Genomic DNA, 10,437 nt, shown 5'->3' with positions numbered 1-10,437 from the left:
GCAGTTTCAGGGACAGCCCACCACATTTCATACTCATTCCTGAAGTACGGGCTCCTCCCTGTGGAAGACACTGCCTGTGAGGTCACAGGGGACCCCTGACCCCTCAAGGCCCAATCCCCCTGGCCAGGCTGCGAGGGCCAACTTGCCCACCCATGCAGGGGAAGAGGCATGCCCACAGCCACTGCAGGAAGCCAGCAGACCTAGGATGACTGGCCTCCAGCCAGGCCCTGACAGCCTCCAGGTTTTTATCCTGGGCCATTGCAGAGCTTCCTGGAGCCACCCTCAACAGTTCCTTGGATATGTAAAAAAAGCCTCTGGGTGAGATGTCACCACCTCTGACAGAGCAGGAAGGCAAGTTTTGATGCCAGAGGCACTGCCCCTCTGTAAGCAACTTGGAAAGACTGTCCACTGGCTGGACAGAAGCCCAAGTCTGGAGAGGTTAGCAGACATCTGAGATGGTTGGTCCTGTTGGAGCACAAGTTGGGGCTCAGTCAGGGATCTGCAGACCCACACACAGGATGCCCACATCCCACCCGCCACCATCTTGGGGGATGAACTGCTTGGCAAACTGACACTTTGCAAAATGCTGTCCAGGCGGTCCCTGGGTCAAATTAGTAGCAGCCCCTCCTTGGCACCTGACCCCTTCATAGAGAACAATCATCAGTTGACTCGGCCAGAAGAGCACCCCATTGTTTGGGTCTTACTTCTTTCCCCCCTCAATCTCACTGTTCCAGTGAGGACTTCCAGAAACAGAACATTGCTTTTGCTATGGGATAAGGGATGTGACCCCGGCTGGGGAATCAGAGAACCTCATTCTCCTGGCCACAAGGGACCAGGGGGATGTAGAACACAAGGAATCTTCTTATTGGATCTGGAGGGGAAACACTCTAACATCTACAATCCTGGAACCAGAAGGATATCAGTTGGCTTGAGGCTAGGTTCTCTCTGTATACTGGGGCTGAATGGGGCTGGTACCCCCCAAAAGAAACCCAGAACTGGAGAAAGAGAGAAAGAGAAAGAGACCTATGATCAGGATGAGGGCCTTAATCTCAGGACCTGAAGGTCCAGGAGTGGCCTGAAACCTGTAAGTCTCCCTTTGGTTCCATGAGCTATATCAGTAGCTCTCAAACACTCCACCTGTGACCCATTTCACGTCGCAATCCAGAGCACACACATACACACAACGCACAGAAGCACATGATGAAACACATAATTTTCATGAAATAATACTCATATCTTTATTACATATGTTACATTCTTTTTTAAGATTTTATTTATTTTTTTGAGAGAGAGACAGAGTGCGAGCACAAGCAGGGAGCCTGACATGGGGCTCGAGCCCAGGACCCTGAGATCGCGACCTGAACCACAGTCAGTGCTGACTGAGCCACCCACGTGCCCCTGTATGATTCATTCTGATACGTTCCATCTATTCCATGCCATTTGCTTTTCCTATCAACTGAGACCCACTAAACTGATTTCACGACACACCATAGGGTTGTGATCCATGCAGTAGAAAAACCATCAATAGTCTTGCAACAAATCCATGTTTTTGCCAATACTAGTTCAAGTTGGGTTTGCCACTTTGCAACCCAAGAAAACGCTGCTTAAATTTACCTTAAATGTCTTTGCCGCACCCCCCCCCCCCGCCCCATTCCAGCCCAGTCCACCCCCATGCCTGGCCAGGCCACCTCGAGGAATGCAATCTTTAACCTCGCTCATATATTGATCCATAGATGTGCCCTGGGGGCTTCTGGGACGTGCTTTAGTGGCAGGAGAACAGGGACCTAGGCAGACCTCGGGTCTAACACCAACCGTGGCACTTCATGGTGTTAGACACTATACCCTTGGGTAAGGTGCCCAGACGCTCAAGCATTGGTCTTGGCAGCTGTAAATTGGGCTTGTATTCCCTGCCTCTCAGACAGACCACCTAGTTAGAATGAGTTCGTGTGTGAAGTTCTCTGTGACATTGTGATTTATAATAAGAAATTCTGGGGTGCCTGGATGGCTCAGTCAGTTAAGCATCAGACTCTTGGTTTCAGCTCAGGTCATGATCTCAGGGTTGTTAGATCGAGCCCTGCATCAGGCTCCACACTCAACATGGAGTCTACTTGAGATTCTCTTTCTCTTTCCCTCTCCCCCTCCCTCGCTCTCTCAAATAAATAAATAAATAAATAAATAAATAAATAAATAAATAAATAAATCTCTCTTAAAAAAAGAAAGATATTTTTGGTCTTCAACCCCATTCTGGGCACAGAGCTCCTAAAACACTTGGAATTTCCAAAGTGACGAGTGTGATGAAGGTGACTTTGGCTAAGTTAATAAGATGATTTTTCTAATGCCCCAGCATCATCTGAAAATAGAGGCTGGTTGCCAGTGGAGCCAACTATGTGATTAGAGGGTTGGAATTTACAGTGTCCTGCCCACCTAGGGGCGGAGGATCGAAAGGAGATTGGAGTTTGACCACTCATGGCCGATGATTTAATCCATCGCACCTGTGAAATGAAGCCTCCATAAAAGCCCAAAGAAGCCAGGGTTCAGAGAGCATCCAGGTGAGTGGCCACGTGGAGCAGTGGGCACAGTGATGCTCCTAGAGACGGCATGGCAGCTCCATGCCCTTGCCCCAGACCTGGCCCTGTGTCAGTCTTCCATTGGACTGTTCCTGACTTACTTCCTTTTGCAATAAACTGGAGTTCTAGTTCTGTGAGCCACTGCAGCACATTAATTGAACCCAAGGAGGAGGTCGTGGGGATCTCTGATCTATAGCCCCTAGATCAGAAGTACAGGCAACAACCTGGACTTGAAGTCGCATCTGCGGGGGGCGGGGGGGGGGAATGCAGAGGGGAGCAGGGACACACTTGCAGGACAGGGCCCCTGACCTATGGGATCTGATGCCATCTCCGGGGAGATGTGTTGGAACTGAATTAAGTTCTCATAGTCTCCTATCTGGTGACAGAGACCTTTGCTTGCTGGTGTGGGGGAAATGTGCTAGTCGGAAGCTGGTGCAGAATTGTACGCTCCCCGCACAGGGCTCTGATGCAATGTTCTGCACTTGGCAGTTCCCATCCCTCCAACCCCACAATCACAGAAATCTGGATTTTCCATGCAGGGTAGGAGAAGGAAGGGGAGCATGCCCTCCAGAGTCTCTCGAATATCCTATAAAAGGTAAGTTGAGTCCTGTGTGTGTATAAAGCTGTAACAGTGACACGCGTACCTGATGATGGTCTTGCCACAGCCAAGATGAACTCATCGGACCCTTGCAGGAGCCCAGGAAACGGTTCTGGCAGATTATGAGGACCAGCAGCCAGGACAGGGTTCGGCGCCCTCTTCCCTGTGACCGCTACCTCTCTGCTCCCCTCCAGACTTGGCCCCAGGAATTCCAGGGCTGATTGCAGCCAAAGCTGTGGGGGCAGGGGTGGAAATTTCACTACATTTGGCAAATTGTGCTCCCCAGGCACGGGGGGGCGGGGGGGGGGCGGGAAGAGATTCCTGGAAGCCAAGAATTTCAGGGTCAGAGTGTTCTTTAAGGCTCCTTCTTCCCAACGCATGACTGTCACTCCCTGAGCACATGGCTGCCCAAGGATCACAAGATGCCTTTTGGGCTGTGAGCACTGGAGCAGTGGTGTGGGGTTTTTATAACCGTGGCCCTAAAGTGTCCCGCCCTGAGGGGCCTAGCTGCCTCAGGGTTGGAGGAGCTGTCAGCAGCCTGGCTGTTCTTCTATGTGCAATCCCGGGGGCCTCCCTGGCAGCTCTGGGAGGGAAGCAAGAGAGCCTGTCTGCAGCTCAGGCCCACGTCTGACAAGGGACCTCGGAGCAAAGAACAGCAAGTTCTAGGAGAGATACACAAAATCTACCGTGGTTGTCACTGCCGAGTGCACTGTTTGGTGGCAATAATTGCCGGCATTGTCCTGCGGCCATCACCCCGTCCCCTACAACATCTACCCCACAAAGCTTTTCATCTTGCAAAGTCGAAAGAAACTGTGTCCCCACTAAACACTAACTTCCAGGGCACCTGGGTGGCTCAGCTGGTTAAGCATCTGCCTTCAGCTCAGGCCATGATCCCAAGGTCCTGGGATCGAGCCCCGCATCAGACTCGCCGCTCAGTGGGGAGCCTGCTTCTCCCTCTCCCTCTGCCTGCCGCTCCCCCTGCTTGTGCTCTCTCCCTCTCTCTTTCTCAAATACACAAATAAATAAATCTTGAAAATATACCACTCACTTCCTATTCCCTCCTTCCCCCAGCCTGACAACCACCGTCCCACTCTGTGCGAGTCTGACTCCTGTGAGTACCTCATAGAAGTGGAATCAGAGTGTTGGTCCTTTTGGGGCTGACTTAGTTCACTGAGCAGAGTGTTTCCAAGGTTATTCCATGTGGCAGCACACTTCAGAGTTTCCCACCTTTTTAAGGTCAAATAATAGTCCATCCTACATATTGAATATATCATGCAGTGAATAACAATATTCCAGTGTGTGTATCTATCTCATTTTGTTTACCCATGGATGCTGGGTGGCTTCCACCTCCTGGATATTGTGAATAAGGCTGCTGTGAACACGGGTATGCAAATATCTCTGAGATCGTGCTTCCAGTTCTTTTAATTATTTTTTTAAATTTATTTTATGATAGTCACAGAGAGAGAGAGAGAGGCAGAGACACAGGCAGAGGGAGAAGCAGGCTCCATGCACCGGGAGCCCGACGTGGGACTCCATCCCGGGTCTCCAGGATCGCGCCCTGGGCCAAAGGCAGGCGCCAAACCACTGCCGCCACCCGGGGATCCCCTCCAGTTCTTTTAGGTATATAACCAGATGTGGATTTGCTGGATTGCATGGTAATTTTATTTTTAGTTATTCAGGAACCTCCACGTGGTTTTCCATACTGGCTCCACCATGTTGCATTCCCACCAGCAATGCGCAGAGGTTCCAATTTCTCCACATCCTTGCCAACACTTATTTTTTCTGAAAAAATTCTTAATGATGTTATTTATGTATTTGAGAGAGGAGAGAAAGAAAGAGAGAGCGAGAGAGAGAAACTCGAGCAAGGGGTAAGGGGCAGAGGGAGAAGGAGAAGCAGACTCCCCGCTGAGCAGGATGTCTGATGTGGGGCTCGATCCCAGGACCCCGAGATCATGACCTGAGCTGAAGGAAGTTGCTTAACCGACTGAGCCACCAGGTGCCCCCCGACATCTGAACAGGTGTGAAAGGGGGGAGGGCCTTGTGGTGAGGGGGAGCCCGGCTGTCCCCCTGCTCATCTGCGGGAACTGAGATGCCAGTGACTCCTGCAGGGATAGGGTGGATTGCTGTCCTGAGGATCCCGTATGAGCAGCAGCCCGTGTGCCATTTCTCCAATACCCACAATACGGAGCCCAGAAACTAGCAGGTGGAGAGGAAGCGGCACCTCTTGCAGCTCTACCGCATGGCCCAAAATGTCGCTTCCCATCGCCTGACTGGAGGTGCTACTTATCCAGAATGTCGGTATTTTTCCAGAAGGGGAATACTTCCACCGGTTCACCTAATAATTATGAAATTCAAGCTGGAAGTGTGAGCTGGCCGTTTGAAACACACACAGCTTCAGTGAGCTATGATTCGCATACCATACGTTCCACCCATCAAACGGACAGATCGGTGGTTTTCAGTACATTCCTCGAGTTGGGCAATCCAGGCTGTCGCCGGGACATTTTCATCACCTCCAAAACAAACGCCGTAGCCATTAGCAATCACTCCCCACTCCTCCCTCCCCCGGCTCCTGGCGGCACCATTCTACTTTCTGTGTCTATACATATACCCGCTCTGGAAATGTCACATGCGTGGAACCATACTACACTGCACATACTACACATTGTGACTGGCGTCTCTCAGCCTAGTTTCAAGGCTCATCCATGTTGTAACACATTCCAGTACTTGATTCTTTTTTATTGCCAAATAATATTCCATTGTATGGATGGACCACATTTTATTTTATTTTTTTTAAGATTTTCTTTATTCATGAGAGACAGAGAGAGAGAAGCAGAGACACAGGCAGAGGGAGAAGCAGGCTCCCTGTGAAGAGCCCAATGCGGGACTTGATCCCAGGACCCCGGGATCACACCCTGAGCCAAAGGCAGACGTTCAACCACTGAGCCACCCAAGGTCCCTGGACCACATTTTATGTAGCCATTCACCAGTTGATGGACATTGAGTTGTTTGCCCTATTTGGCTATTTATGAATAATGCCACTGTGAGCATTCATGCCCAAGTTTGGGATACACATTTTCACTTCTCTTGGGTATATACCTGGGATTGAAATTGTGGGATTATATGGGAATTCCATGTTTACCCTTTTTTTTTTCCCCACCCAGCAAAAGGATGTATTTACTTAACAAAATCCTAACCCGCTTGGGCCCAAATTCATTGTTCTGACTTTTCAAAAATTGAAGTAAAACACACAGAATTAGCTTTTTTAAAGTGAATAATTCAGTGTTTAGTACAGTTGGATGTATGACCACCACTTCTCCCTAGTTCCAGAATGGTTTCATCACCCCAAAAAGAAATCCCATACCCATCAAGTAGTTACTCCCTGAGCCCTCTCCCTCCAGTCCCTGGCAGCCACCACCCTGCTTTTCATCTCTATAAATTTACCTATTTTAGATACTTCATGTAAATGGAATCATCCAACATGTGGCCTTCTTTTTTGGTTAAAGATTTTATTTATTTGAGAGAGAGAGCACGAGAAGGAGGAGGGAGAGGGAGAAGCAGACTCCCCAAAGAGCAAGGAGCCAGATGTGGGGCTTGCTGCAAGGCTCAATCCCAGGACCCTGGAATCATGACCTGAGCGGAAGGCAGACACTTAACCTACTGAGTCACCCGGTGCCCCAAATATGTGATCTTTTGTGCTTAGCTTCTTTCATTTAGCAGAAGCCTTTGGGGTTCATTTTCACTGTGGCATGTGTTGGTACTTTATTTATTGTTATGGTGAATAAAATTCCATCAAATGTATATGCCATGATGTATGTATCTACTCATCCACTGATAGTATATTTATCTTTTGGGGGACTTCTAGACTGTCAGGGGGATGGTTGTTGATAAAGATGGTTGGTCATGTTCATAAAAGGAAAGTCGTAGTATTGCCAACATGCACTGGATGCAGTGGAGGGGATCTGTGTCTGCTTGACCTACCATGGCCAGGGGAAAAGGCTGCTGGAAGGCTACCCCCACCTGATTCTGGAAGATGTGAAGGTCAGGGTCTGCCCTTCGGAAAGGACTCCAACCTGATTAGGAGCTGGCCGAAGGCAAGGGGATAAAGAGGAAAGTCGCAAATACCCGCCATGACCTTGAGCTAATTCTTGTGAAGCCCTTGGAACCGTACCTGGCTCGTGGCAAGCACTCAGTAAATTCTAGCTATGATTACTGCCATGAGATTACTAATATTTTTGAAGCTGGCAATAATATCAGTAATTCCAGTTTCATAAAAAGATTATAACCAAAGGATTGTAACTGCCTGCTTGCTGTGTCAGCATGATTTTTCAGAATTTTCCTTCCCTCTCCTCCTTATTGCCTTTATTAACTACTGGGGGTGGTTAAATTTACCACTGAGGTCACAGATTTGAGAATGTCAGTAAGGGTTGTCTGGATGCCTGGGTGGCTCAGTGGTTGAGCATCTTCCCTTAGCTCAGGGCGTGATCCCAGGGTCCTGGGATCGAGTCCCACATCTGGCTCCCCACAGAGACCCTGCTTCTCCCTCTGCCTATGTCTCTGCATCTCTCTGTGTGTCTCTCATGAATAAATAGATAAAATCTTCTTAAAAAAATAAATAAGGGCTGTGACAGAATGAGAGAGGACCACACCCTGCTTTCAGAGCCTGGTAGCTCCATTGGGTAGATCCGCTGTCTTGCAGATACAACCTCTGGGTGTGATTTGGTGTGTGACCCTTGGGGAAGAGTAGAGACATCCAGTGCTTTATCTGGGTTGTTGCATCTCATAAGAAAGGTCTTCTTTAGTCCTATACCTGGAAGGAGGATGTGGGGGTGGGCAGTGCAAAGGATGAGGTACAGAGGACACCTGTTACTTTCCCCTGCCCAACATCCTTTCTTGGCTAATTCTAGGAGAGCGCCCCCTTCCTTTGCGTAACTGCCTCTCCTCTACCCCATGTGGTTCTGGTGGGAGCACCAACCACCAAGCCCCACCTCATGCCTCTCAGCCTCTGAGAGTCCGGTGTCTGTGTGCCCCACCCCAGATTCATATGCTGGAATCCTACACCCCATGTGATGGTATTTGGAGGTAGGGCCTTTGGAAGGTGATTGATTAGGTAGTGAGGGTAGCCTTCAGGAGCAGGATTGGTGCCCTCTTCTAAAAGATCCCACAGCAACCTGGCTGCTTCCACGTGTGAGGACACAAGGAGAAGTCAGCAGTCTGCAACCCCGCAGTGGGTCTTCACCAGAACCCCCCACCCCCATGCTGACACCATGATCTCGGACATCTGGCTTCAATAACTGTGACAAATGTCTGTTGTTTAGAAGCCATCCAATCTGCAGTGTTTTTGTTATAGCAGTCCCCACAGGACTAAGATTAAGACACACCCCAAAACATACTCTGTGACCCCGGCTAGGTCAACCACATCCTCCTGAAGGATCACAACACCTGAACAGTCAGGAAGGGGCTGAGTTATGTGATGAAACCAGCCTCCTGAGTTGCCCCCAGCTCTCGATGAGCTGCTGGCTGCTGGCTCCCTGTCCTTTCCCAGGCCTGGAGGTTTTGCTGCACCTTTGAAGCTGGAGCTGCCTCGGGGGTGTGCCAGAAAATTCCTAAGTTATGTAAGTGTGAATCAATCTCTGGGGCTTGTGTTCAAAAAACTGAATGAAGTCCAGCTCCAAGCAGCACAGAGGTGCCTGGCAGTCAGCTCCCTAATTCTCTAGCAACAGCGATTGTGGCCAAGCCCCAGCAAGGAGGGTCTGACCTCCAGCCTCAGGCTGGCGAACTGGTTGGCATTCCTACCATCCTCATTTAGGTTACAAAAGGGAGGCACTATTGGTTTGTTTGGTGACATAGAAATGCTCTAAGCCTTTGACAAGAGCAAAGGGGATTTTTTTTGAAATAGCTCCCTGTGGATAGTATCCTTGATCTGTGAGACGTCCGGTCGTCCCTAACCCTCTCCGCCATCAATCTCTCAAGGAACGAGGGCAAAAGACAAGAAGTCCTCAGGATGGGGGCAATTTGCAGACCTGACCTTAAGGAAGTCCCTATAGAGAGGGGTGGAGGGAGAACCCTTCCAGGATGAGGAGGGAGGCAGGCAGATGGAGGATCAAGAGTCACAAGTCAAAGGTTAGTGTCCCAACAGCAATTGCTCCCCGGATGGTCAGACTCTGGCAGAGTGGCCTGAAAACTCTGTGTCGGGGGAGGAGGCAGCCAGGAGCAGAGAGGACCGGGGCAGGAGCAGGAGCCAGAGAAGACTCTGTGGTGTGTTTGGGTCTAGAAAGGGGCTTGGAGGCCCCTGGGTGGCTCAGTGGTGGAGTGTCTGCCTTCGGCTCAGGGCGTGATCCCAGGGTGCTGGGATCAAGTCCTGCGTCAGCCTCCCCACAGGGAGCCTGCTTCTCCCTCTGCCTGTGTCTCTGCCTCTTTCTCTGTGTCTCTCGTGAATAAATAAATAAAATATTTTTAAAAAGAAAGAGAAGAAAGAAAGAAAGAGAAATAAAGAAAAAAGAAAGAAAAGAAAGAAGAAAGAAAGAAAGAAGAAAGAAAGAAAGAAAGAAAGAAAGAAAGAAAGAAAGAAAGAAAGAAAAGAAAAAGAAAGAAAAGAAAAAGAAAGAAAGGGGCTTGACCACCTCCTCCCCAACCCCCGGCCTCCTGGGCTAGTCCTCCCCCTAGACTGCCCCCTACAGCTCCCCAGGGCCTGAGTGAGGTCTGCAAGGCAGGACCCAGGCCCAAGGCATGGGGACGTCACAGAGACGTAGGAGCCTGTTCCTTGGGGGCAGGATACCAATGTGGCTGAAACCAGAGCATCTGTAGCTCCTCGGAGCCCGGGGACCACCAGCAAGTCAGCAGAGAGCCACCAGGTGGACAGTGGGACACAGGAGGCCTCTGAGCAGGCCAGTGAGACCCCAGAGGGACCACCCAGCTGCCTTCTCAGTGGGCTGCAAACTTTCAACGGGAGAAGAAAAGCCTTGATGCCAAATTCAGGTCCGGATGTACCCGAACATGCCCCACCGGCCGACTTCACCCAAAACAGCGCGCCTGAAATCACAAGAGACCGAGGGAGCTTTAAGGCAAGCCGAGTCTCTTGGGGCTCTTGCTTCACAAGGGCCATCGGGGTGAGCACCACGCAGTCAGGTGGCCAGCCTGGCCCTTGAGGCTCCCAGGACCTTGGAGAGGCCTCGCATCTGGGTCTATGTTGGGGAGGGTTGGGGGGGAGGGGAGAAGCAGCAGAGGGGCTGGATGGCAGCTGCCTGGGCTGACCAGCCCTCCAGCAAGGACGGC

Source organism: Vulpes vulpes, chromosome 16 (assembly GCF_048418805.1).
Source record: "Vulpes vulpes isolate BD-2025 chromosome 16, VulVul3, whole genome shotgun sequence".
Lineage (NCBI taxonomy): Eukaryota > Metazoa > Chordata > Mammalia > Carnivora > Canidae > Vulpes > Vulpes vulpes.
This window is presented reverse-complemented; position numbering follows the sequence as displayed.